Here is a 27,199-nt window from a genome sequence, read left to right on the forward strand (position 1 = left end):
GAGGAACTGCCACACTTTTGAAAGCGGCTGCACTGTTTAAAATTCTCACTAGTAATGTAGCAGGGTGTGAAGGTTAATTCTAGGTGTCAACTTGGTTAGATGAAGGAATGCTGAGAAACCTGGTAAAGCTATCTTTTTAGGTGTGTCCGTGTGGGTGTTTCCAGCAGAGATTAGTATGAGAGTCTGAATCGACTGGGTGGGAAAGACCCACCATCAGTGTGGGTGGGAACCATCCAATCCGCTGGGGGTCCAGAGAGAACAAAAGACAGAAAAAAAGGTAAAGCTAGCTCTCTCTCCGCTGGAACTGGGATACGCTCTTCTCTCCTGTCCGTGGACATCAGAGCTCGAGACTCTTCAGCTTTGGGGTTCCAGAACTTGGTTCCAGAACTTACACCAAGGACACCATCAGCTTCCCTGGTTTTGAGGCTTTTGGACTTGGACTGAGCCACACTGTCAGCATCCAGTTTGCAGACGGCCTGTCGTAGGACTTTTCTTCACAAACGCATGAGCTAATTCCCCTAACGAATCCCTCTCGTATAATTATATCCTGTTAATTCTGTCTCTCTGGAGAACCTTGACTAATACACATGGTTTCGTTTTCCTCTATCTTCACAAACATTTGTTATTTATTTTAATTGTAGTCATACTACTAATTTGGAAATGTTACCTTCTTATGGTTTTGATTTGCATTTCTCTAATGATTGATGATGTTGACCATCTTTTCATGTTTTACATGCTTTTTTGTCATTTGTATATTTTTTTTTGGGGGGGGGGAATATCTATTCAGACCCTTTGCCCATATTTTAATTGAGCTATTTGTCTTTTTATTGTTGAGTTGTAAGAGTTCTTTATATGATAGTACTTCAAAAAATTCATGGAAAAATAGAATTGAAAGTTAATACAAATCTTTCCATGAACTTTTTGAAGTACTGTTGTATTTGTGGATGCAAGTGCTAGTTAAGATATATGATTTGCAATTTTTTCCACCCATTCTGTGGACTGTCTTTTTACTTTCTTGATATTCTACTTTGAAGCACAAACAGTTTTGGTTTTGCACTTTTTAAACAGCTTTATTGAGATATAACTCACAAACCATACAATTCACCCATTTAAATTGTACAGTTCAGTGGTTTTTAATATTACAATCACAGGGTTATACAACCATTGCTGCCATTCCATTTGAGAACGTTTGATAAATTCAAAAAGAAACTTCAGATGAATTAGCAGTCCTTCCCTATTCCTCCACCAAACCCACCAACCCTACACAGCCATTAATCTACTTCCTGTCCCTATGGATTGCCTATTCTGGACAGTTGATATAATGGAATCATACAAAATGTGGTCTTTGCTTCTTGCATTTATGTAATGTTTGCAAGATTGATCCATGTATTAGCATTATCAGTACTCCTTTTTATTCTGCTGTATGGATCTACCACATCTTACCTATCCATCATAAGTTGGACATTTGAATTACTTCTCTTTTTGGCTATAATCATTAATATTGCTGTGAACATTTATGTACATGGTTTTGTGTGAACATGAGTTTTCATTTCACGTAGGTGTATACCTAGGTGTTGAATCCTTGCCCACAGTTACCTGACTTTTTGATTATAGCCATCCTAGTGGGTGTGAAGTGGTATCACATTGTGATTGATTTAATTTCCCTACTGACTAATGATGTCAAGCATCTTTTCATGTGCTTATTGGCTATTTGTATATCTTCTTTAGAGAGATGTCTATTCAGATCTTTTTGCCCGTTTTTTAAATCAGGCTTTTATCCTTTTATTGAGTTGTAAGATTTCTTCTTATATTCTAGTTATAAGTCCCTTATCAGATATATAATTTGTAAATATCTTCTCTCATTCTTTGGGGTGTCTTTTCACTCACTTTCTTGAAGATTTTACTTTGAAGCACAAGTTTCTAATCTTGATGGAATCCATTTATCTTTTTTTCTTTTGTTGCTTGTGCTTTTGGTGTCATTCCTAAGAGGCTTTGCCTAACACAAAGTTGGGAAATTGGGTTTATTTATTGACTGTTAAGTTCCATTGACCTATGTGTCTGTGTTATGCAAGTAGCACACTGTCTTGATTACTGTAGCTTTGTTGTAAGTTTTGAAATCAGGAAGTGTGAGAGTCTCCCACTTTGTTATTTTATAAAATTGCTTTGGCTGTTCTGGGTCTCTTGAATTTTCATATGAATTTTATGGTCAGTTTGTCAATTTCTGCAAAAAAAAAAAAAAAAAAAAAAAAGGCTGAATCTGCAGATCAATTTGGGGAATTCTGCCACCTTATTAATATTGTCTTCCAGTCCATGAACATGGAATGTCTTTCCATTTATTTAGGCCTTCTTGAATTCCTGTGCATTTTATTAGACTGAATCCACATCCCTTCATCATACCTAAGACACTCGTAGATCTCCCATCTTATTATTAGCTCTGCCATCTTGAGATTGCAGGTGGTGTTGAGCAGCAGGTTGGAAGTCTTGAGGTCATGGTGCAGAATGTTAGCTGAATGAATATATTTTAACCCTCTGAGAATCTGGTAAAGAAAATAGCATATATGGTTGTTGCTGAGGTGTTGCATCATGAAAACGTTGTGAAGATGTTTTTCCATGAGGCCGTGTATAATATATATGTACATCTTTCGATTTGCTTGATGGTTTGGTTGGTGCTTAAATAATATCATTGATTCCAATAATGTTCTCATGTCTGAAGTGCAGTAAGATTTTTTTCTCCCTCAACGTTTTCTGGTGGTAAGTCTGGTTTCTGAAAGAACTGATTTTCTTGCTAGCTACTCAAACTTTGTTAACATTATCATAAGCAGATTACACCATGCTGTAGGTGCCCTCGCCAACATACCACAGGTTGGTGTAGCACGGCCTCACGTCGAACACCTGCCTGCTGATCATCTCCAGGCCCGCACCTGCCTCTGCCGGGCTGGGCTCAGCCCTCTGCAGCCGATGCTCAGTTCCTGCCACACCTCCTGAAAGGACTGCACCGCTGCCAGTGCAACTGCTGCTGCTGACCAGGAAGGAGGAAGGAGTGTGCTACTCAGGAGAGCTGGACAGCCCATAGCTGCTCGAACCAGACCAACTGCCTGCCTGCCTGACGGGCTGGAGAATCATTTTAAATTTTGATGAAGTCTCCAATTTATTTATTTTTTCTTTTGTTGCTCATGCTTTTGGTTTCACATCTAAGAATCTATTGCAAAATCCAAGGTTATGAAGATTACCCATATATTTTCACCCTCCAGGTTTTATAGTTTTAACTCTTAAATTTAGGACTTTCCATTTTAAGTTAATCTTTGTGTATGGTGTAAGAGTCCCACTTCATTCTTTTGTGTGTGGCTATTGTTTTCCCAGTATCATTTGTTGAAAAGACTGTTTACCCATTGAATGGTCTTGGTACCCCTGTCAAAAATCTGTTGCCTAGGGGCCGGCCTGGTGGCGCACTGGATAGTGCGCCGCTTGGGAGGCGCGGCAGCGCTCCCGCCCGAGGGTTCGGATCCCACATACGGACTGGTTCCTGCTCACTGGCTGAGAGAGGCGCGGGAGCAACACCGAGGGCTGCGATCCCGTTGCTGTTTTAAGACCAGTTTTAGGGTCACAGCAAAATTAAGAAAGTACAGTTTCCACATATTGCCTCCCCCCTACAGCCTCTACCACCATCAACATAATACACTAGTGTGGTATATTTGTTACAGTTGATGAACCAACACTGACTGGCACGTTATTATCAACCAAAGTCTACATTATATTATATTAGGGTTTACTCTTTGTGTCGTACATTCTGTGGTGACGTGTACACCATTGTAGTATCACACAAAATAGTTTCACTGCCCTAAAAATTCCCCATGCTTCTCCTTTTATCCGTTCCTCCCCCTGATCCCTGGAAACCTATGATCTATTTACTGTCTCCATGGTTTTGCCTTTTCCAGAATATCATAGAGTTAGAATTGTATAGTATGTAGCCTTTTTAGATTGGCTTCTTTCACTTAGTAAAATGCACTCTGTCATATGGTAAGAATGAATTTAGTTTTGAAAGAAATTGCCAAACTTGTCTTCCAAAGTGGCCATACCATTTTGCATTACCAGCAGTGAATGAGAGTTTCTGTTGCTGCACATCACTGTCAACATTTGGTGGTGTTTGTTTGGGATTTGGGTCATTCTAATAGGTGTGAAGTGGTATCTCATTGGTATTCTAAGTTGCTATTCCATAATGACATGATACTGATCATTTTTCATGTGCCTATTTTGCATCTGTATATCTTCTTTGAGTTGTCTGTCTTTTGTCCATTTTTAAATGAGGTTCATTTTCTTATTATCAAGTTTTAAGAATTCTTTGTATATTTTTGGTAACTCCTTATGAGATGTGTCTCTTGCAAATATTTTCTTCCAGTCTATGGATTATTTTCTTGTACTCTGGTAGTCTCTTTTGCAGAGCAGACATTTTTAATTTTAATGAAGTCCAGTTTATCAGTTCTGTCTTTCATGAATTGTGTCTTTGTGTTCTATCTAAAAAGTCATTGCTATACCCAGGGTCATTTAGGTTTTCACCTATATTATCTTCTAGGAGTTTTATTAAAAGTGGTTTTTCGTTATTTGTTTGTTTTTTGTTTTGTTTTGTTTTTGGCAGCTGGCCGATAAGGGATCCGAACACTTGACCTTAGCGTTATTAAAAGTTTTGCATTTTACATTTCTGTCTATGATCCATTTTGAGTTAATTTTTGTGAAGTTGTAAGGAGGTCTGTGTTTAAATTTTTTTTTTTTTTTTTTTTTGCATGTGAATGTCCATTTTTTGGCATGTCAGTATCCAGTGCCATTTGTTGGAAAGACTGTCTTTTCTCCATTGTATTACCTTTGTTCCTTAGTCAAAGATCAGTTGACTACATTTACATGGGTCTGTTTCTGAGCTCTCTGTTCTGTTCTATTGATCTGTTTGTCTGTTCTTTTACCAGTACCACACTGTCTTGATTACTGTAGTTTTATAGTAAGTCTTGAAGTCAGGAAGTCAGTCCTCAGACTTTGTCCTTTAATATTGTGGTGGCTATTCTGGGTCTTTTGCCTCTCCATATCAACTTAATTAGTTTGTCGATATCCACAAAAGAATTTACTGAGATTTTTATTGGAATTATGTTCATTCTATAGATCGTTGGTAAGAACTGAAATCTTGACAGTATTGTTGTCTTATACATGAACATGGAATATCTCTTTAGTTCTTCTTTGATTTCCTTCATAAGCATTTTGTAATTTTCTTCATATAGAACTTGTACATATTTTGTTAGCTTTATACCTGAGTATCATTTTTTTCTTTTAGTGCTAATATAAATGACAGTATGTTTATTTCAAATTCCAGTTTATTGCTGATGTATAAGAAAGCAGTGTGCTTTTGCATATTAACCTTGTATCCTACAACCTTGCTGTAATCACTAATTAGTTCTGTTTGTTTGGGGGTTTTTTTGGTCAATTCTTTGGGATTTTCTACATAGATAATCATGTCAGCTGGGAATGAAGACAATTTATTTCTTCCTTTGTAATCCGTATACCTTTCCTTGTCTTATTGCATTAGCTAGGATTTCCAGTACAATTTTTAAATATTTACTCCTCTCTCTTATTGCATGCATGGTATCTGAACAGAAGTACAGTGTAATTCTTACCTTTGCTTCTCTATAGGTAAGGTGTTTTGTTCCTCTTTCAAGGTTTTCTTTTTGTCTCTGATTTTCTGCAGTTTTAATATGATACGTCTAAATATATATTTTTTTTCTTTTTTTTTTTTTTGGTATTCTGCTTAGTATTTTCAGAGCTTCTTAGATCGGTGGTTTAATGTCTATCATTAATTTTGGAAAATTCTCTCATTATTATTTCAAATATTTCTTCTGTTCCCTTCTTCTTCCTCTAGTTTTCCCAATTTATGTAGTTATACCTTTTGGAACTATCCCATAGTTCTTGGATATTTTGTTCTTTTTTTCTCTCTCTCTCTCTTTGCATTTCAGTTTTTATAGTTTTTACTGACATTCTTCAAGCCATTGGTTATTTCCTTAGCTTTGTCTGCTGATGAGCCCATCGATGGCATTCTTCATTTCTGTGATAGTGTTTTTGATTTCTAGGATTTTCTTTTGATTCTTTCTTAGAGTTTCTGTCTGTTAGCTTATATTACCCTTCTGTTGTTGCATGTTGTCCACTTTTACATTAAGTAAAAATGGACCAAATGTGCCAGTTATATGACAAAGATTGTCACATATCAAAGAATATGCTCTTTACAAGACATCTAAAACACAAGAGTTCAGAGATGTTGGATAAAAAGACAGCAAAAAGTACACTGGTCAAATTGTAACCCAGAGGATTCTAAAGTAGTTGTATAAATAACAAACAAAACAGCCACAGAATTATCACTACATAAAGCTATTTTAAAGGTATATGCACATAGTAAGATAGCCAAATACATATATATATGTCTGAAAATGTCAGAACTGCATGAAGAATTAAAAATCCAGTCATTGTAGGAAACAGCACACCTCTCTTTGTTATAAATAGAACAAGCATATAAAAAAATTATTAATGTACACAATTGAACATTAACAAACTTGATTTAATGAACATATAAAACACTGCATCAAACAACTGCAGAATACACACATTGTTTTTGAGTACAGGTGGGCATTTTATGACAGTTGACTAAGCACTAGGACATAAATTTCACATTTCAAAAGGTAGAAATACAAAAGTATATTCTCTGACCACAATGCAATTAAGTTAAAATTCAGTGATAACATGACCGTTTGAAAAATTTCATGTCTGGAACTTAAGAGACATACTTTTAAATAATTCATGAGTATGAGAACAAAATGTATTGGAAATTAGAAAGTATTTACTGAATGACAGTAAAAACAACATATCAAAACTTTTGGGATGCAGCTAGAGTATTACTTAGAGGGAAGTTTATAGCCTCAAAGGTTTATATTAGAAAAGCTAGGCTGAAAATGGATGAGACAAACATTCATGTTACATTAGAATAAGAGTACCATAATAAGTTTAAAAAAAAGAAAAAAATAAGTAGAAAGAAATGAAATAAAAAAAATAATAGATCAATATTTAGAAGTCGTTCTTTAAAAAGACATAAAATTGACAAACTGGTAAGATTGATCAAGAAAAGCAACAGATATTAAATATCAGTGATAAAAAAGACATAACTAGAGATGTCATAGTCATTAAAGATAGAAACATTATGTACAACTTATGGCAATAAATTTGAAAATGTAGTTGGAGTGGACAGTAATAGAAAAGTATAATTTATCCAAAATTGACTCAAGAAGAGATTGAAAACCTGAATTCTTATTAATCACTTAAAGAAATTGAATGAGTGGACAGCTGTGCCCACAATAAAAACTCCAGGCTCAGCTGACTTCACTAGTGAGTTTACCAAACATTCCAAGAAGAGAATAATTCCACACAAATCAGTCCTGAGCATAGGGGAAAAAAAAAAAAAAAAAGAGTACTTCTAGCTCATTTTAAGATGCTCATATAATCTTGACACCAAATTCAACACGGACAGCATGAAAAAGAAAAATTGTAAGCTAGTGTGACCCATGAATACAGTTATAAACATTTTTAATGAAATAATGGCAAACTGAATCTGAAGGGTTTAGAAAGGATAGCAAGTCGTGAATTAGTTGGATTTATCCCCGGAATTCAGTAATGTTTAACATTAGAAAAACAGTGAATGTAATACATTCTCTTAACAGATTAAAGGAGTAATGTCATACAATTATCTCAATAGATACAGAAAAAGCATTTGGTGAAATTCAACATCTATTTAACTAGGAATAGGAGTAAATTTCCTTGACTTGATAATGGTATCTCTTGACTACTTTAAAGTTGAGTGTTTCATCCAGTAATACCAGAAAAAGAGTGAAAAGACAAACTATATGCTGTGAGGAGATAATTGCCACACAGGTACACTCAAAACACAAATGACTAGAATCCAGAAAATATTGTTCTTGTGAATTAAGAAACAGACTCTGAAATATTAAATGAGTGAAAGACTGAACAGGCAATTCACAAAAGAGGGATCTGAAAATCCCCATAAACGTAAAAAGATGATAAATCTCAGTAATCAGGGAAATACAAAATAGATAATTTAGATACCATTATACACTTTTTTGTGTGACTTGTAAAATACACATAAAATTTATCATCTTAATTTCAAAGTATATAGTTCAGTCACTTTTAGTTAAAATCTGACCATATTAAAAGTGCTTGGAATGTGGAGCAAAGGGACTTTTATTCACTATGGGCGAATGAATTAGCAGCCATTTTGGAAGAATTTCGCCTTATCTAATAACTTTATAACTGAGCATATCCTATGACCCAGCAGTTTCACCAAGGAAATTATATATATGCGATACATCTATAAAATAAAACTAGGGAATGATTATTTTAAAATATATATATAATATGTATATCTATATAGATATACATATTATCTATCTATATAGGTTGCCTCTGGGGCTCAAGAGTATTGTTGAATGGAAATATCTTCATCCCACTCCCTACACACTTCAGCTTGCTAATTCTTACCCTTCAGATTCCAGTTTAGCCATCCCTTCCTCTAGGACAGTGGTTCTCTAAGTGTGCACTCTGGGAACTTGTCAGAAATGCAAATTTTTGGTCCCTACCTCAAACCTGTTTAACCAGAAACTCTGGGGGTGAGACCCAGCAGTCTGGGTCTCAGTATGCTCTGATTACAGCAATCTGTATTTTAAGCAGCCCTCCAGAGGGTTGTGATACCTGTTTGAGTTTGAGAACAATTGCTCAAACTTGAGCTTACATCAGAATTCCCTGGAGGGCTGACTTAGTGATCTGGGTGAGATTTACAAGTTCCTAGGGGATGCTAATACTGCTCTTCTAGGGGCTTTAGGGGCTCTAAAAAGTATCCAAGAGATTCTCATTTAATTAGTCTGGTCTGTGGCCTGGGTTTGGCAACTGTTAAAATCTGTAGTATGTGTTTTTAATATGCAGCCAGGTTAAGAGCCACTCCTCCAGAACACTTCCCCCACAATCCTTGCCTTCCCCAGCTTTGGGTACATCCTTCTCTCAGGTGCTGTCCTTGCACCCTGGACCTCCCTCCACTGTAGCAATTATCCTGCTGCTCAGAACGGACAACTGTCTACTTAACCTGTCTCCCTCACTAGACAATAAACCTCTTGTAGTCAAGGACTTTACCTCCTTCCCTCATTGAGACTCTCCAATACTTGTTGAATAGATTAATACGTGAAATGTCTCCAACTATTAGCAAATGTAAACAGTATCAGTTAATGCGCTTACCAGCTGGAGAACAGTATTCTCCTTTGATACTGACAGAAGCACAAAGAAAGGCAAGTATTATATGGTTTGGGACAAGGTTTCTGGAAGGAGAAGAATCAAAATGGAAGCTGAATCAAATGTTCCTCATTATTTGGAATTGAGATTATGGTGCCTTGAACAGAGTCTGTCTAGCGGGATAGCGTGGTAGTGGTTAAGAGTGTGGACTCCAGGACCAGACTGCCTGGATTTGAATTCTGCCTCCTTCTGCCACTTATGTAGTCTTGGCAAAGTTAATTATTCTATAATCCAGTTTCCTCTTGTGTAAAATGAAGTTAATAAGAGTGTTACCGACAGACCAGGCTCAGCTTGCCCTCTCATATTAAACAAATGACTGGAAAGTCCAAAAGTTGGTGCAAGGATTGGAAGGTTTATTCAGATAACTTTCCAATGTCTAACCAAGAAAACAAAGAAAGAAGAGAAACTGGTGTCCAGTTTATCCTAGTCCCAGTTGGCAGGGCCAACCTACTGCACCGACATAGTAATTGATAAAAGCATTTCTCTCCATTGTTGGCACAAAGAAGAAAGTACCACCTAGATTTAAATTAGAGAAAGCATAGCCAGGAGACCTCCAGGGTGTACCTATACAAAACAGCAGAAGAAGGCTCAAAATCAGAGAAAGGGAAAGAAAAAAAGGGAAAGGAAAAGAGCATAAAGCGTTGTCTTGTCAGAATTTAGCCTGGGGACTCCAGGAGATAAATACCAGCAGCAGAAACATGGGAGCAAAACAGTCCCAGTGGCCACTTGCCTCTTGGAGCTGGAATCTTCTCTGGTACTCAAAGCTTTCCAATTTTTGCTGGTGACTGAATTAGACTCTTGGGTTCCAGATTCATAGAAATGAGCGGTGTACCCAGCAGTAAAGCAAGCAGTGCTTTATTAAAAGAGGAGATAGACTTATGCATAAGGAGGGTAGCTACAGTAAAGCTAGCTTCCCGAGGGGAGCTGTTCAGGGTCTTTTATAGGGAAAGGAGTTAAGGGGTAAAGGCCAATGTCACTGGTCCATTCTGTTCTTGGTTGTGTCATGGTGCGTGCTCAATTAGGGCTTTGGTCCTTGCACCTGCTCAGTAGGTCCAACATGGTTGTAGTGCTCGTCATCGTCACCCCAGGAGGGTCATAGTCGTGGTCACCTTGAAGCTTTGTGTGCATGCAGGAATTCGTAAAGGGGTCTTAAGGTTAATCTGTAACTTAGTTTTTACAATTATGGTAAACAAGCCTTGGGGAGGGGTTTTGCAAGTGGTGAATATGTTTCCTCTCTTATCTCAGTCTGTTTTATCAGGGTGGGCCATGGGGTAATCGTTTACCCTAGGGGTCTCATGACTGAGGACTAGAAAAGTATTATCAGGGTGGGCCATGGGGTAATCGTTTACCCTGGGGGTCTCATGACTGAGGACTAGGAAAGTAACAGTGTCCTCTGCAGAGAAAATGGAGTCAGTTTGGTTCACAGGCCTATCTTCAGTCTGTTTCAAGAGTAGTTTCCTTTTGGATTTGTCATTTTTGAGGATTAAAATACTCGTGAAACTATCAGACCCAGCACTTACAAAGTGTTGTTATTTCACCCGTTTTAATTTATGGAAGTGGTTAGAAATTATGTGATTATTGAATCTCTCAGATTGGAATAAAGGGCTCTCATTTGCCAAACCCCTAATTAATCCTAAATATTAACATTTTCCCCCTCAGGAGGACCATGAATGCAACCAAAGTACAAAAATAAAGTAGTGAAGCAGTGCAAGCTGATAAAATTATTAAACCAAAGGTATCAAAGTATTTGCCAGCATGAGTTCACGCAGTTTGAGTTTCTAGATTAAAATCAACCTGGTTTTAAACTGCTCATTAGTATATTTTTCTAAATGAATATATTTCGCATATAGTAAACTCACTACATTTTACTTATTGTGCTTTATTTTTGTAGGTGGTACTAGGTTACATTTTAATTGGTCTTATTAACTTAGTAATACCCCTAATTTTTTTTCTTTGAAGTTCTACTCAGAGTTTAGAGGCAAAAGTGCTATGTAAGCTCTGAAGAGATGTAAAAGGATTAAAACATATTGCCTGTATTGGGGTACTGGCTTTATTGGGGGTATTAAAAAGCCTTTTATGTTACTTTTTTCCCCCATAAAGCTATATCTCATAATCCCATGAGGAATACAGGGCAGGGTTTTGATTTTTTTCCCTCTCATCTAAAGAGAAACCAAGCCACAGCCTGTTCACCAAAAGTCAAACAATTAGGGGCCGGCCCCATGGCTCACTCAGGAGAGTACAGCGCTAATAGCGCCGAAGCCGTGGGTTGGGATCCTATATAGGGATGGCCGGTGCGCTCACTGGCTGAGCATGATGTGGACAACACCGAGCCAAGGGTTGCGATCCCCTTACCAGTCAAAAAAAAAAAAAAAAAAACAAACAATTAAGACCCCAAACTGACCTCCAGCCCAAGACATTTTTCATCAGGTCCTGCTGTCTCTGGAAGAACAATAACCATGCTATATAAGGCTTGGGAGGTCATGCTGGGGGGCTCCAAAGGACAGGGTAAATCTCTTTATTATCATACACCCATTTCTTCCAAATCCACAAACTAACCCAGTGGTTTACAGCCCTGGCTGCACGGCAATCACCTGGGGAGCTTTTAGAAATTAATCTATGACTGGGCCTCGATACCGATGAAGTCAATTTCTGGGGGATGGGGGCCCTGCCATGGGCACTTTTTAAAAGCTCCCCCGAGGATTTGAAGGTGCAGCCAGGGCTAAGAACCATAATGCCTGATAAGTAGGATGCCTTTGATAAATATCTAGAATGAATGAATAGGAGAATGAACCTGTAGGGCTGTAGGAAGTTGCAGCTCCCTGAAGCTCAGTCACCTGCCTATAGAGAAGGTAAATTATTCTAAAGGCTCCCATCTATGCAAGAGAACCCTAGCTTCAGTGGAAAGCCTTCCTGAGTTGAAAATAGGGTAGCAGCAGAAATATATATTGAAACTCTGTTTGCTTTTCCTACGTCCCCCACACCCACCCCACTATCATCCCCTTACACCCTGGTGGAGCTGTTCATAGAGTGGGAGTGGGTGCAAGGCTTAAGGAGTTCTTAGTTAGGAAGCTACCCTTGTCTTCCCAGCTGCCCCATGCCTACCCTTAAGCCCTTTGAGGGAATATTGCTGGAGGTCTTGCAAAGTTTGGGAGGGAGGGATAGTTCTTCCCACCCAGACTAAGATAATCTTCCAGGCTTGAGAGAGAGGACATTAGATTTTGAATGGCAACTGGCACCCCATAGTGACCAAAGGAGCAGATGACCAATATCTGGGACCTCTCCCAGCCCCAGCACTTCTTCGGTATGGGTTTGTGGGGAGCTTTACCTATGCCTGAGGCTGAGTTTTCTGCCTGCTCTGGGGATGCGGCTGGGGTAGATGTACAAACAAGGTTATATTTACTTAAAGGAAAATAAAGGAAATATACAAATGCTCAAGTCTATGAACAGATTTGTGCCTGCTATGCATGCCACAAGACAGAATGTGAATGTCTAATAATAGCTAATATTTATTAACTCCTTACTGTGTGCCAGACTCTGGTTAGCTCATTTAATCATCACACTGACCCTGTAAGGCAGGTAATGCTCCATTATTCAAGAGAAAAATTGAGGAGATGAGGTGAAATAACTTGTTCAGAGTCACACAACTAGCAGGTGAGGAAAATGAGATTTAAATTCAGGTTGCCTTATTCCAGATGCTGTACTCAACCCAAATTGCCAGCTAGGTCTTTCCACATACCCCATCTCAGTCCTCAAACTAAGGCAAGTGGTATACTACCCATTTTATAACAAGGAAACTGTAGCACTGAGAGGCAAATTTTCCCAGTGTCTCACAGCTAGCAATTGGTGGACTCAAGGTCAGTCTGGAGATAAATTCTTTCTAATTCACAACGTTGCCTCTGTCTCCCGGCCCTCGTTTCCTGAGGGAATCAAGATGACAGCCAGTCCTTGCCTGGCCTAGTGAGGGAGACACACCTGCATCTATAATGTAAGATAATTATAGTATCATGTGGTAAGTGCTCAGATAGAGTTCTGTGTAAAATGCTGTGGGCAGTAGGGGTAGAGGAACTTCTCTGCCTTGGAGGAGAGAGGGCAAAGTTCTGGCAGAGAACCAAAGGAAGAGGCAAATTGTAAGGTGGATCAACTAAGCAGACTTATTCCAGGTGAAGATATTATTATGTGTAAAGGCTTAAGATCTGAGAGGACATATGCTTAAGCAAGGGTAGATCCAGGTTTTGTGGATCTTGGAAATTATACAAGATGAGATACGAAACTATCATGGCAATTCAAATTGAGAATTTGAGAAAGATCATGGCAATTCAAAATTTTACAAGTCAACTGTGTCCTCAAGACTACCTACTTCCAGACTCAGTGATAAACTGGAAGGGACTCAGAAAAGCTGTTCTGCTCATGGTTATGGTTTATTACAGCAAAAGGATATAGATGGAAATCACCAAAGGAGAAAGGCGCATGGGACAAAGTCCAGGAGAGATCAGGCCCAAACTTCTATTCATCCTCTCCCAGTGGAGTTGCATGGACAGCATTATACCTCTCTCTGCAACAGTGTGTGTCAACATATGTGAAGTACTGCCAGCCAGAAACGCTCACCAGAGCCTTGGTGTCCAGGGTTTTTTTGGGGGGTGGAAGGGAGGGTTTCAGTCATGTGGGCATGCAGCATCCTGACCTTAGCTACTTAGTCTCCAGCCTTCCAGAGGTCAGACTGATAGAGCATGGCCCAGGGACACAGGCATACAAACACACTCTTAGGATATTCTGAGGGCTCAGGTGTTACTTCCCAGGAGCTGATCAAGGGCTGGTCCTTTCTTAGGAATGTACAGGGTTTAAGTAATATGAAACTGCTGAGTTAACAATCCTTTACTGCACACTGACAAATACCACAAAAAGTTCAGAAAAAAAATATTTTTATTAGTTAACTGCTTGACATACCTCTTTAAAACAGTTTTCCTACATTACTGTAGTTTGCTTGATTGCCTCTTCATATTTTGTAATGTTTTCTATAGAAAGAACAGAAAGATAATTCAGTTTTCTAGAAAAGTTTATCAGAATTTGTTTGTTGCTGATAGTTGGGTTGCAAAAAGCATGCAACTTCACACACCTGTTTGTACCACTGCAGGTTTGTGCTTGAAAAATGTAGGAATTCTGGTAAATTCTATTTTTCCACAATTCCCATTTTAAAAAAGTGGTGCATTTATAATTGTATATGCTGCATTATTTGTAAACACCTGCATTCATACACATAGCTGCATTATCTGCATTTGTATACATATGACCAGGTGAACACATTTCTGGAATCCTCCTACGGCCTTCGAAGGGGCCCTTGAGCTTGAACTTCAAATTCATGGTAAAGCCTCCTCTGAGTTCAAGAATTATGCACTGATACTCTACCCTGTACCCAGCAGAGTGCTGAGTTTTTATGAGAGCACCTGAGAACAAAATGTACTCATCCTTGCTTATAAGGGATACATGGTCCTGTTAGGGAGAAACAAAATATAAAACTTCACAAATAAGGCATGCGGACATCTGAAAATTGACTTCCAGGCCCTAGGAAAACTTAGGAGGTCTGTAAACCTTTCCCCTTGAGGTCTCTTGCCCCCACAGTTTAAATCTTCAGAGCTAGCTATTATGCAGGATCACTTAAAATCAGAAGCCAAATCGGAGGATAACTGATAAAATGACAGATCAGGAAACTTTTTTCTTAATAGAATGAATTTTGTAAAATTTAAATTTCTGCTTCATTCAGCATATGATAGTTTCTTACTGAGATTATTTACTAAGATTAAAATTTATAAAACTCAGTGTATACTTGAACAATGGTTTATTTCTATTTTTTAATGGGTAAATGAAACAATCTATGGATGCTAAAGGCTACTATTCTGATAAAGGTAAAAAAAAAAAGCCCCGTGAACTAATGAATAAAAATAAGTGTAAAGTGCTTACAGTTTAAAATAAACAATCTATGGATGCTAAAGGCTACTATTCTGATAAAGGTAACTAAAAAAGCCCCGTGAACTAATGAATAAAAATAAGTGTAAAGTGCTTACAGTTTAAAATAAACCAGGTTTAAATTAATAAAAAGTAAAGTGCAAAATGTAGAAAATTTTAATATGTTATAAAGTTGGGTACAAAAAGATATTTTTAAAAGGTGACTCACAAGGCAATGAGAACAGCCAAGTGGTGTTTTTAATATTAAGATACGGAAACGAATGGATGGCCGTTCAAAAACTATCTCCCTGTGCTCTCTGCGGAGAGAGGGTTGTGGAGGAGAAATAGACATTAACAACCCTCAAACTCAGACTGGGCAACAGGGATGCTTGTTTGCTCGTGAAACCTGCTGACCCAAGAATACTCATGAGAGACCAGTGACTTCTATAATTCGCAACAATAGAGCTGTTAGGAAAAATGTGGAGGTAGATGGACCTGAAATCATTTATTTAAAAAGCCACACCCTGTTCCTCAGCACAAATGTGCAGTTTAACAGCAGCTAACATTTGAACAGCCATCCTCAAGTTCATCCTGTTGTCTCCACCCTGAAATTCTGATGATACTAATGCATAACAGTTAGGTAATACTGTAGTTTAAGAGCACTTCTACTTACATTTTCTTATTTATTCACACATCGTCAGAGAATGATTTATCAAAATTCATGGAAATACCTTGAAAAAAGTAAAGTGGCCATTCTCAATCTTAGCTATGCATTACAACCACCTAGGGAGTTTTAAGATTCTGTGATGCCCACACTACACCTAGATCAATCAGAATTTTGGGGATGGGAGCCAGGTGGAGTGGTAGCCACATGTAGAGCTGCTTTCTGCTTTGATTTATATCTGGGCTTTGATGTAGGTTAGTGTTGGGAAGGGCCTCTGGACTCTGAAGAGCTTCTGCATCACTGCCCAGGAAAAGCTGGCCTACAGTGGAGGGATGCAGAGCCTGAGACGGGGGCAGGCTTGGGGAACACTTTGTGGTGAACAGAGACTTAATGAAGCAAAAACACAGCCTGCTGTCCAGCTGCCCCAAATTATCTGGATTTAGAAAGGAACACACAGTTACAATGAGTTCATTTTATTTCAGCTCAGGCAAATCCAAAACCATGGTTAGGAGAGAAAATAAAGTCCCAGTTCAGAGACTTCCTCCTTGAAGAATTCAGGAGAGCTCTCACTTGTCTCTTTGTAAAGCTTCATTTTATGATTCAGAGCAGCTGTTTTATTTTTATCTTATAAGCCACCTTTTTTTAAACCAAATTTTTATGAATATCTTGATCTATTTCTGTACTTTCTATTCTGTTCTGTTAGTAATCTATTCATTCAAGTATCAGTACCACGCTGTTTTAGTTATTGAGGCTTTATAGCATGTTTTAATACCTGGTCAAGCTATATCCCTTTTATTGTGCTGCTTTATCAGAGTTTGAGAAAAAGATTTAATCAAATAAAATCACAACAAATTTAATTTGGCTCAGATTTGCAAATTCTTTCCCTCCTTGCCCATGGTCCCTTTTCTCTCTGCCTCATCTTTGGTGAGACTTTTTCTTTCAAATTAAAATCTTATGAGTAGATGAATAGGAGTTGCCCAGGTGAAGTAGGTGGGGTCCTGGAGCCCATCGGTTGAAGTGTTGCCACAGAAACCTCTGGTTTTGAAGAAAGGTCTGAAAAATCACTGTGTACTTATTATTTTGCTGCATGAAAAATAGAAAAAATGCTAGAAAATTGCTAGAAATGGCAAGCAGTTCTTCTCAATAACAGCAATTAATATTATTTTCAAATTGACAACTCATTAAATGAATTCTCTTCTCACTGTGTAAACACTCCAGTCTATTGACTCTTAATAATATTCTCTTACATGACGTCTCTCACATTTCTTCTTGTACTCTGTTTCTCTTACACACACACACACACACAGACACACACACACACACACCCTCGTTAGGCATGGCATGGTTTCAGAGCAAGATTTCTTTAAGACCTTACCATATACTTATTATTGTCCGTCATTTCTTTTACAAGACATAGTAAGAAACTGGCAAGCAATAGTGTGAATAAACTTTATACCAGGCATATGTGAATCATTTTTTCTTTGGACAACTACCAAGCCACACACACACACCCTCGTTAGGCATGGCATGGTTTCAGAGCAAGATTTCTTTAAGACCTTGCCATATACTTATTATTGTCCGTCATTTCTTTTACAAGACATAGTAAGAAACTGGCAAGCAACAGTGTGAATAAACTTTATACCAGGCATATGTGAATCATTTTTTCTTTGGACAACTACCAAGCAAAAAGATGAAACAATGGAGGCCACTGGGGGGAGGTCAAGGTCAAAGGAAAATTGGGGATATGTATACGGAAGACTCTGGGGACTTAAAAGTTTTGTAGTGGTCTCTTGTTAATCATTGTCTTTCTACCTGCATGTGTACAGAAAGAACTGCAGGCTGAAGTTAGCTGGGGCCAGAAAACTACAGTGCAACTTCTGATCATGGAACTTTCACTTGTTTTTGTGGATAGACCGGCCTATTTAGCTATGATTTTATTGAGCACCTAACTATATGCAAGATGTTGTGGAGAATACAGAGATTTTAAAAAGGATGCTTCCCTGAAGATTTTTTATGATTTCATGGGGAAATAGAAAACAGCTTCACCAAGATAGAAGTGAAAGAGAAATTCACTACTGAAAGTGAGTTTCAGGTGCTACTAGAATTTGAAGGCAGGAGAGAAGGAATAAAATAACTAATTTGAGACCATGGTGCTGATAATACTGATTTCCAGGGTTCAATTTCTGTACTGGCCAATGACCAAAAAAAAAAAAAAAAAAATTACTAATTTAAGGTATATTTTAATAAATCAAGGATACATATTATAATATCAAGGGTAAGCACTAAAAATGAGTATTTAACTTAAAAGCAAATAAACTAGATCTGTAACTACATTAAATATAAAAGAACTGAGGGCTGGCTGGTTAGCTTAGTTCGATAGAGTGTGGTGTTGTAAATATAAAAGAACTAAGCAATTTAAATAAAAGACAGTGATCGTCAAGCTGTAAAAAACAATATGCTGTTTTTAAAAGACCACTTTAAATATAAGGACAGAAGAAGGTTGAAAGTAAAATATCAAAATAGACTTTAAGATAGGAAGTACTACTACAAAAAGGAATGTTTCCAAAATGATGTAAGGAAGATATGACAGTCACACATTTACATGTACCTAATAACAGCATGAAAATATGTATATGTATAAGCAGAAGTTCCGCTTCTGGTTAGATACAGAAGGTCGTTAAAGATCATTGCTCTTGCCATATTAATGAGAAAATACTGGATAAATTAAAAGATCACATTTGTCCTGAAAGCCACTGGAGAAATGTTGACACGAAGAAGTATGAGATGTTTTGAATGAAACCCTTTGAGTTTTTCCATGATAAAATAAAAAATGTAGACGAAATAAGTTTAACAGAGTTTAATTGAGAAAAGGATGATTTGCAAATCAGACTCCAGAACCAGAATAGGTTTAGAATGACTCCACAGCTGCTGGGTATTCGAGTAAGATTAATAGAAAAAGGAAAGTGACATACAGAAGATGGAAACGAGGTACAAAAACAGCTACATTGGTTACAGCTGGACATTTGCCTTATTTGAACACACTTTGAACAGTTAGCTGCCTGTAATTGCTGAGACTCAGCTACTTGTTACAAAAGTAGGTTACAGTGTTTATATATCACATTAGGTTACAGTTCACTGTATCCAGAGAAACCCTTAAGCCAAACTTAAATTAACATCTATCAACTTAACTGGTGGTTACTGTCCTTAGCACCCACCAGAAGCCCAGGCAAAAGAATGCTAGCAGGGGATCCACCTGCCTGGGTCCGTTTGGGGTGGCCTCATCATCAGGGGTCAAATCCAGGGTAGGACTGCAGGCACAGCTTCAATGACACAACCACAATGTGAAAGTTCAAGAGGTTTTAGTACTTACAGACCCTACGGGGCACACGGCACACCTGGAAGTCACAACACAGGTCAAGGAGCACAGGCAGGGAGAGACGGGACTTATGGTCCAATGCCTTTATTGGGTCAAGGGTGTTATTCAAACAGGTTTCCCACGGGGAGCTTTAATTGTTGGGTTTAAAATAAGCAGGCACTAGTTCCAGAAGGTCACATTGTGACTGAGAGATGGTTACTTTAAGTTCATGGGCAAATGTCTGAATGGTCCATTTAAAGGAAGTTGTGGGAAAATGGGAAGCCCAGCCTACTAGGCAGGAGAGATGCCTCTAAGTCTTTATCTCTTGATGACTGTGGTAGCCATCTGGGCAGGGCATAGTATTGGAAACTCAAGGGTGACAGAGTTATGCTTTTGGTAAGAAAAGGTCAAACTTATATTCAGAAATGGATGCCAGGGTAACAAAATTATAAGCACTCACTACAAGAGGGGAAGGAATACTTTTCTAGTTGAACAGAGACTAATGGCTGATATTATTCTTGGATGAAAATAGCCTGCTATAGGGGGGAAAAATTACATAATAACAGCTATATGTGGGGTAGCTTGGCATATGGAGTCAGGATGAGTCCCAAATACAGAATTAATTTTCCCACACATCAAAATTTTCTGAATAAGCAGTGGCATAGGAAGATAGGGATTGGGTTGTAAAGCCATGAGAGGTCTTGTAGCTTCATGGTGATCAGGTCACAAAAACTAACTGAAGAGAGGGGGGCCTGATCCCTCCTTCAGACCTTGGAACTAAAGATAACCTGGAGCTAACTGAAGTAACAACCCAGTACCCATTCAGGTAAATTCATAATACATCAAATAATGAAGGCCCTCATCCTTGCTGCAAGACAGAGGAAAAGGGCAAGCTCTTAATGAAAAAAAAAAAAATTAACTACTTTAAGCTACTTTAAGATATATTGAACTTTTTTTTTTTTTGGTAGTTGACCAGTAAAGGAATCTGAACCCTTGACCTTGGTGTTATTGGCACCACACACTAACCAAGTAGGCTAAACAAGTTTTAATGATCTTTTATACACAGTTTTTGGCATATAAAAAAAAAAGCATGAGATAATGGAAGAAGCAGGAAAATGTGATTCTTCAATGAAAAAGTTGGTAGAAGCAGACCATAGATAACCCAGATACTGTATTTAGCAGACAAGGACTTAAAAAAACATTATATGTATGTTAAAGGTTTTAGAGGATAACTGGACAAAACTGATGAAACGATGAAGAATTTCAGCAAAGTACTAGAAACTCTAAAAAGAAAACCAATGGAAATTTTAGAATTGAAAAATACAATATCTTAAATAAAGAATTTATTGGATGGGCTTAACAGAAAACTAGGCACAGCAGAAAAAAGATTAGTGAACTCCAGGAGAGATCAATTGACATTATCCAAACTGAAACACAAAGAGAAGAGAAGGAAGATTAAGATTGTCATACTAGACTGTCAAACTTGTACAAAAAAGAAAATATAAAATTTGGAAAACACTTAAAAATTAACCTAATCTACATTTATGAAACCTTACAAGCCACAACTACAGAGTGTATAAGGTACTTCAAAAAGTTTCTGGCAAAATAGAATTGAAAGATAATATGATTCTTTCCATGAACTATTTGAAGTACCCTTATACGTTATTTTCAAATAAATATGAAATATTTACCAATATAGATCATATAATGGGCTGCAAAAACAAGTCTTAGATAAGAGGTTTTTTATTACAATGGAATTAAACTAAAAAATCAATAATAGTAGGATAACTAGACAATGTCAAAATTATAAATGAAGGAACACACTTTGAAAGTATGTTTGGATCAAAAAAGAAATTACAGTGTAAATTAGAAAATAGCGATAGTGAAAACACAATATATAAAAGTTTGAGAGATGCAAATAAAACAGTGCTTAGAGAAAAATTTATATTCTTAAACACATACAAGTATATTAAAAAAGAATAGAAGTTAAAGTCAGTAAATGAGCTTGCATCTCAAGAACCAAGAAAAAGAACATAAAGAAGGAAGGTAATAGTAAACATAAGAGAAAAATTTAATAAAATAGAAAGCAGATAAGCAATAGAGAACATCACACAAGGCCAAAGTTTCTTCAGTGAAATAATTAATAAAATTGATAAGCCCCTAACAAGGCTGATCAAGAAGAAAGGAAAGAACAAAAATTACTAACATCTGGGAGTAAAGAGGGGTCATGATTAGAGATACTACAGATATTAAGTTGGCAAACAAGTATATTGTGAAAAACATCATGCCAATAAATTTGACAACTAAAAGAAATTGGCAAATTCCTTGCCAAAACTGATAAGGGAAGAAATATAAAATCTGAATATTCCCTAGATCTTTTTATGAAATTAAATTTGTAATTAAAGGGGCTGGCCCATGGCTCACTTGGGAGAGTGTGGTGCTGATAACACCAAGGCCACGGAGTTGGATCCCTATATAGGGATGGCCAGTTAGCTCACTTCAGAGAGTGTGATGCTGACAAGACCAAGTCAAGTGTTAAGATCCCCTTACCAGTCATTTTTAAAAAAATAAAGAATTTGTAATTAAAAACTTTCTCTTAGATCTTCAGTCTCCAGTGTCTTCAATAGCAGAGTCTACCAAACATTTAGGGAAGAAACAATACAATATTACACTATTTTTTTTTCCAGAAAACAGAGAAGAAAGAATGCATTCTAATTCATTTTATAAGGCTACCATAACTCTGATTTGAAAACCATATAAGACATTGAAAGAAAATTACCCAGCAGTATTTCTCGTGAGCATTGAGGCAAAAATCCTGAACAAAAATTGGCAAGTTGAATCCAACAGTATATATATAAAAAATAGTACATTATGACCAAGCAGTGTTTATTTCAAGAATACCTAATTTAACATTCAAAACCACATTACCATACGTATATGGGCAATTGGGTTTTTACAAAGGTGCAAGGGCATTTCAGTGGAGACTGGATGGTGTTTTCATGAAATGGTACTGGAATAGTTGGACTTTTATATATATATAAATTATCCTTGCCTCATACCTCATGATATATTCAAAAATTAACTCAAAATGGATCATAGAAATAGACAATCTGAATAGGTTAAAGAAATTGAAGCAATAATTAATATCTTTCCAAAATAGAAAGCACCAGGCCCACAGGGGCTCATTGCTGAACTCTATCAAACATTTAAGGAAGATATACTAATTTTCTACAAACTCTTTCAAAAAGTAGAAGCCAAGGGAATATTTTCTAACTTATTCTATGTGGTCAGTCTTACCATAATACTAAAGCCAAAGACTACAAAGACAACTGTAGACCAATATCACTTCTGAACACAGATGCAAAGATCCTCACAAAATACTAGCAAATCAAATCCAACAGTGTATAAAAATTATATGCCATGACCAAGTAGTTTTTATCCCAGGTATGCAAGGTTGGTTAAACATTCAAAAATAAATTAATGCATCAAGTGACTAAAGTAGAATGATCATGTAATTATGTCAATAGATGCAGAAAAAGCATTTTTTCTAAATTCAACATCCATTTATGATAAAAACTCTCAGCACACTAGGAATAGAGAGGAAGGAGCTTCCTCAGCTTGGTAAGAATATGAACAGAAAAACTCTACAGTTAACATTATACTTGATGATGAGAAACTAGAAACAATTCTACTAAGATCAGCAACAAGGCAAAGATGTCTGTCTCACCACTCCATTTAAATATACTGGAAGTCTGAGATAATGCAATAAGACAAGAAGGAGTAAAGAGCATATAGATTGGAAAGGAAGAAATAAAACTTTCTTTGTTCACAGATGATATGATTGTCTATGTAGAAAATATAAGATAGTTGACAAAAACCCTTCTAGAACTAATAAGCAATTATAGCAAGGTTGCAAGATACAAGGTTAATATATGAAAGTTCATCACTCTCCTATATATCGTCATTGAACAAATGGAATTTGAAATTATAAACACAATACCATTTACATTAGTACCTCCCCCACCATGAAATACTTGTGTATAGACCTAAAAAAATATGTACAAGGTCTATTTCAGGAAAATTATGAGACTCTGATGAATGAAATCAAAAGAACTAAGTAAATGGAGAGATGTTCCATGTGTATGGATAAGAAGACTCGGTATTATCAAAATGTCTGTTTTTACCAGCTTGATCTGTAGAGTCAACACAATCAAAATCCCAGGAAGTTTTTTGTTGGATATCAACAAATCAATTCTTAAGTTAATGTGGAGAGTCAAAAGACCCATAGCTAACACAGTATTAAAGGAAGAAAAAAAAAGTCTGAGGACTGTATCAGACTTCAAGACTTACTGTAAAGCCACAGTAATCAAGACAGTGTGGTACTGGCAAAAGAACAGATGAACAGGTCAGTGGAAAAGAACAGAGAGCCCAGAAACGGACCCACATAACTGTAGTCAGTGATCTTTGAGTAAGGAACAAAGGCAATACAATGGAGAAAAAATAATCTTTTCAACAAATGGTATTGGAACAACTGGACATTTACATGGTAAAAAAAAGAAGAAGAAAAGAATTCAGACACAGACCTTCCACCTTTTACAAAAATTAGCTCAAAATGGATCATACCACAACATAAAACACAAAACTATAAAACTCTTAGAAGATAACATAGTTGAAAATCTAAATTACCCTAAGATATAGCAATTACTTTTTAGATGCAACACCAAAGATATGATCCATGAAAGACAGAATTGCTAAGCTGGACTTCATTAAAATTAAAAACTTCTGCTTTGCAAAAGAGACAAGAGAATAAGACAAGCCACAGACTGGGAGAAAATATTTGTAAATGACAGCTGATAAAGGACTGTATCCAAAATATACAAAGAACTGTTAAAACTCAACAATAAGAAAATGAGCAACCTGATTTAAAAATGGGCAACAGGTATGAGCAGACACCTTACCAAAGAAAATATACAGATGGAAAATAGCATATGAAAAGATGCTCAACATCATATGTCATCATGGAATTGCAAATTAAAACACCATTGAGATACACATTTATTAGAATGGCCAAAATCCAAGACACTGACGATACCTAATGCTGACAATGATGTAGAGCAACAGGAACTCTCATTCATTGCTGGTGGAAATGCACAATGGTACAGCACATTGGAAGATAGTTTGGCAGTTTCTTTCAAAACTGAACATAAAAACTAAAGAGAAAATAAAATTTACACAAAACAAAACTAAACAAAATAAACAACAAAACTGAACATAATCTTACTATGTGATCCAGAAATCATGCTCTTTGGTATTTAACCAAATGAGTTGGAAAGGAATGTCTACACAAAAACCTGCACATGGATATTTATGGCAGTTTTATTCATAACTGCCAAAACTTGAAAGCAACCAAGATGTCCTTCTGTAGTTGAATGGATAAATAAACTGTGGTACGTCCAGACAGTGGGATATTGTTCAGCATTAAAAAGAAATGAGCTAGCAAGCCATGAAAAGACACGGAGGAACCTTAGATGCATATTACTAGGGGAGAGAAACCAATCTGAAAAGGCTACATACGGAATGATTCCAACCATATGACATTCTGGAAAAGGCAAAACTATGAAGAGAGTAAAAAGATCAGTGGTTGCCAGGGGTCATGTGGGAGGGAAAGATGAATAGGCAGAACAGGATTTTTAGGGCAATGAAACTATTCTATATAATGCTATAATGGGGGAGACTTTATAAATTTGTCAAAACACACAGAATGTGTAACAGGAAGAGTGAATCTTAACGTAAATCACGTATTTTGGGTGATAATGATGTGTTAATGTAGGTTCATGGATTGTAACAATACAACTCTTGTGTGGGATATTGACAGTGGCATAGGTTATGCATGTGTGGGGGCAGGAGGTATATGGGAATTCTCTGTAATACTTTCTCCTCAGTTTTGCTGTGAACCTAAAACTGTTCTAAAAAATAAAGTCCATTAAAAGGGGTGGGGGGGGCAGTGTACAGAAGCAAACAGTTTAAACTTCATCAGCTTAAAAATTGCATAGAAATATGTCAACTGTCAATAGTCAGTTGACTCTAAGTAAAGGAATTATTGGTTAAGAATAAATGGATCACAGACCATAATACCCAAAACTGAAAATATAGAAGAAAACAAAAAGCATCTTTATGCTCATGTGTTAGGCAAAGATTTCTTAGATCAACACCATAAACATCTATGTTTTTAGAAAGATACATTGTTTCGAAATAAAGTTCTGTTTTTAAAAAGCACATTGTTAAAAAATGAAATGACGAGCTACAAACTGGAGGAAAATCTGTATCCAGAAAAAAATACATACTATATAATGTGTATGTGTGTGTATATATAATCAATAATAAGTAAGCAAACAACTCAATTCTTAAATGAAGAAAATATTTGAACAGAAATTTTGCCAAAGCATATATATGGGTGAAAATAATCACATGAAAATATGTTAAACAGCACTTGTCATTAGGCAAATGTAACTTAAAACTACCGTACAAGACATCATTATATACCTGTTAGAATAACTAGAAAATAATATGACAATACCAGTGCTGGCAATTGCAACTCTCATACCTTGCTGGGGGAATGGAAAATGGTACAACCACACTGGAAAACATTTTGGCCAGTTCTTTCTGATGTTAAACATTTGCAATATGACTGAGCAATCCCACTAAAACCTGCATGCAAATATTTATAGCATTTTCATTCATGATTACCCCCAAAGTGGAAAAATCCAAATTTCTTTCAACTGGGAGATGGATGAACAAACTGTGGTACATCTATACAATAGCATACTTAGCAATAAAAAGGAAACACCACTAATATATACAGTAATATGGATGAATCCCAAATGTGTTGTTAAATGAAAGAAGTTACACTCGAAAGACTACATAATATCATTTATATGACATGCTGGAAAAGGTTAAACTATATAGCAGCAGAAAGCAGAGCAGTAGTTGCCAGGGGATGGGGGTGGTAGAAGAGGTTGACTACCAAGGGTCGCATAGAATTTGGATGGTAGTAGAACTGTTCTTTATTGTAATTTTCGTGGCAGTTATACAACTCTACTTTTGTTAAAATGCATATCACAGTATACTTAAAAGGGTGAATTTTGCCATATGTAAATTATATATCAACAAACCTGACCCTTCTAAATAAAAAATTTGTATCAACAGAATAAAGGAGAAAAATCTTATAATCATCCTAATGGGTTCAGAAAAATGCATTTGAAAAACTCAAAAGCTCTATCAATACCATTCATGATAAATACTCTCAGAAAACTAGGAATAGAAAGGAATTTCCTCAATTTAAAAAAGTGTATCTGTGAAAAACCTACAGATAGTATCATTACTAATGGCAAAATATTGAACACTTCTTTTAAAATGTTAACAAAAAGGCAAGAATAGCTCCTCTCCCCATTTCAATTCAACACTGTTCTAGAGACCCCAGCAAATATAAGGCAAGACAAAGAAAATAATAGAGTTACAGAGGAAAAAATATAACTAACTGTATGCTCAGATAATATGTGTAATGTAGAAAACCCAAAGAAATCTAAAAGAAAGTTCTAGAACTAATAAGTGACTCACACTATGGGATACAAGATAAACGTTCAGAAATTATTTCTATTTCTAGGGCTGGCCCGTGGCTCACTTGGGAGAGTGTGGTGCTGGTGGTGCCAAGGCCACGGGTTCAAATCCCTATATAGGGATGGCCGGTTAGCTAACTTGGGGGGAGCATGGTGCTGACAACACCATGTCAAGGCTGGGGATCCCCTTACTGATCATCTTATTAAAAAAAAATTATTTCTATTTCTAGGGCTGGCCCGTGGCTCACT

The 27,199-nt window shown here is 36.8% G+C and overlaps 1 pseudogene; it reads right to left on the reverse strand.

Annotated features, from left to right (window-relative positions):
• Positions 1–2,333: 2,333 nt before the first annotated feature.
• Positions 2,334–27,199, reverse strand: part of LOC103598593 — a 38,065-nt pseudogene continuing 13,199 nt past the window's right edge.

Source organism: Galeopterus variegatus, unplaced genomic scaffold (genome assembly GCF_000696425.1).
Source record: "Galeopterus variegatus unplaced genomic scaffold, G_variegatus-3.0.2 Scaffold2681, whole genome shotgun sequence".
Taxonomy (NCBI): Eukaryota; Metazoa; Chordata; class Mammalia; order Dermoptera; family Cynocephalidae; genus Galeopterus; species Galeopterus variegatus.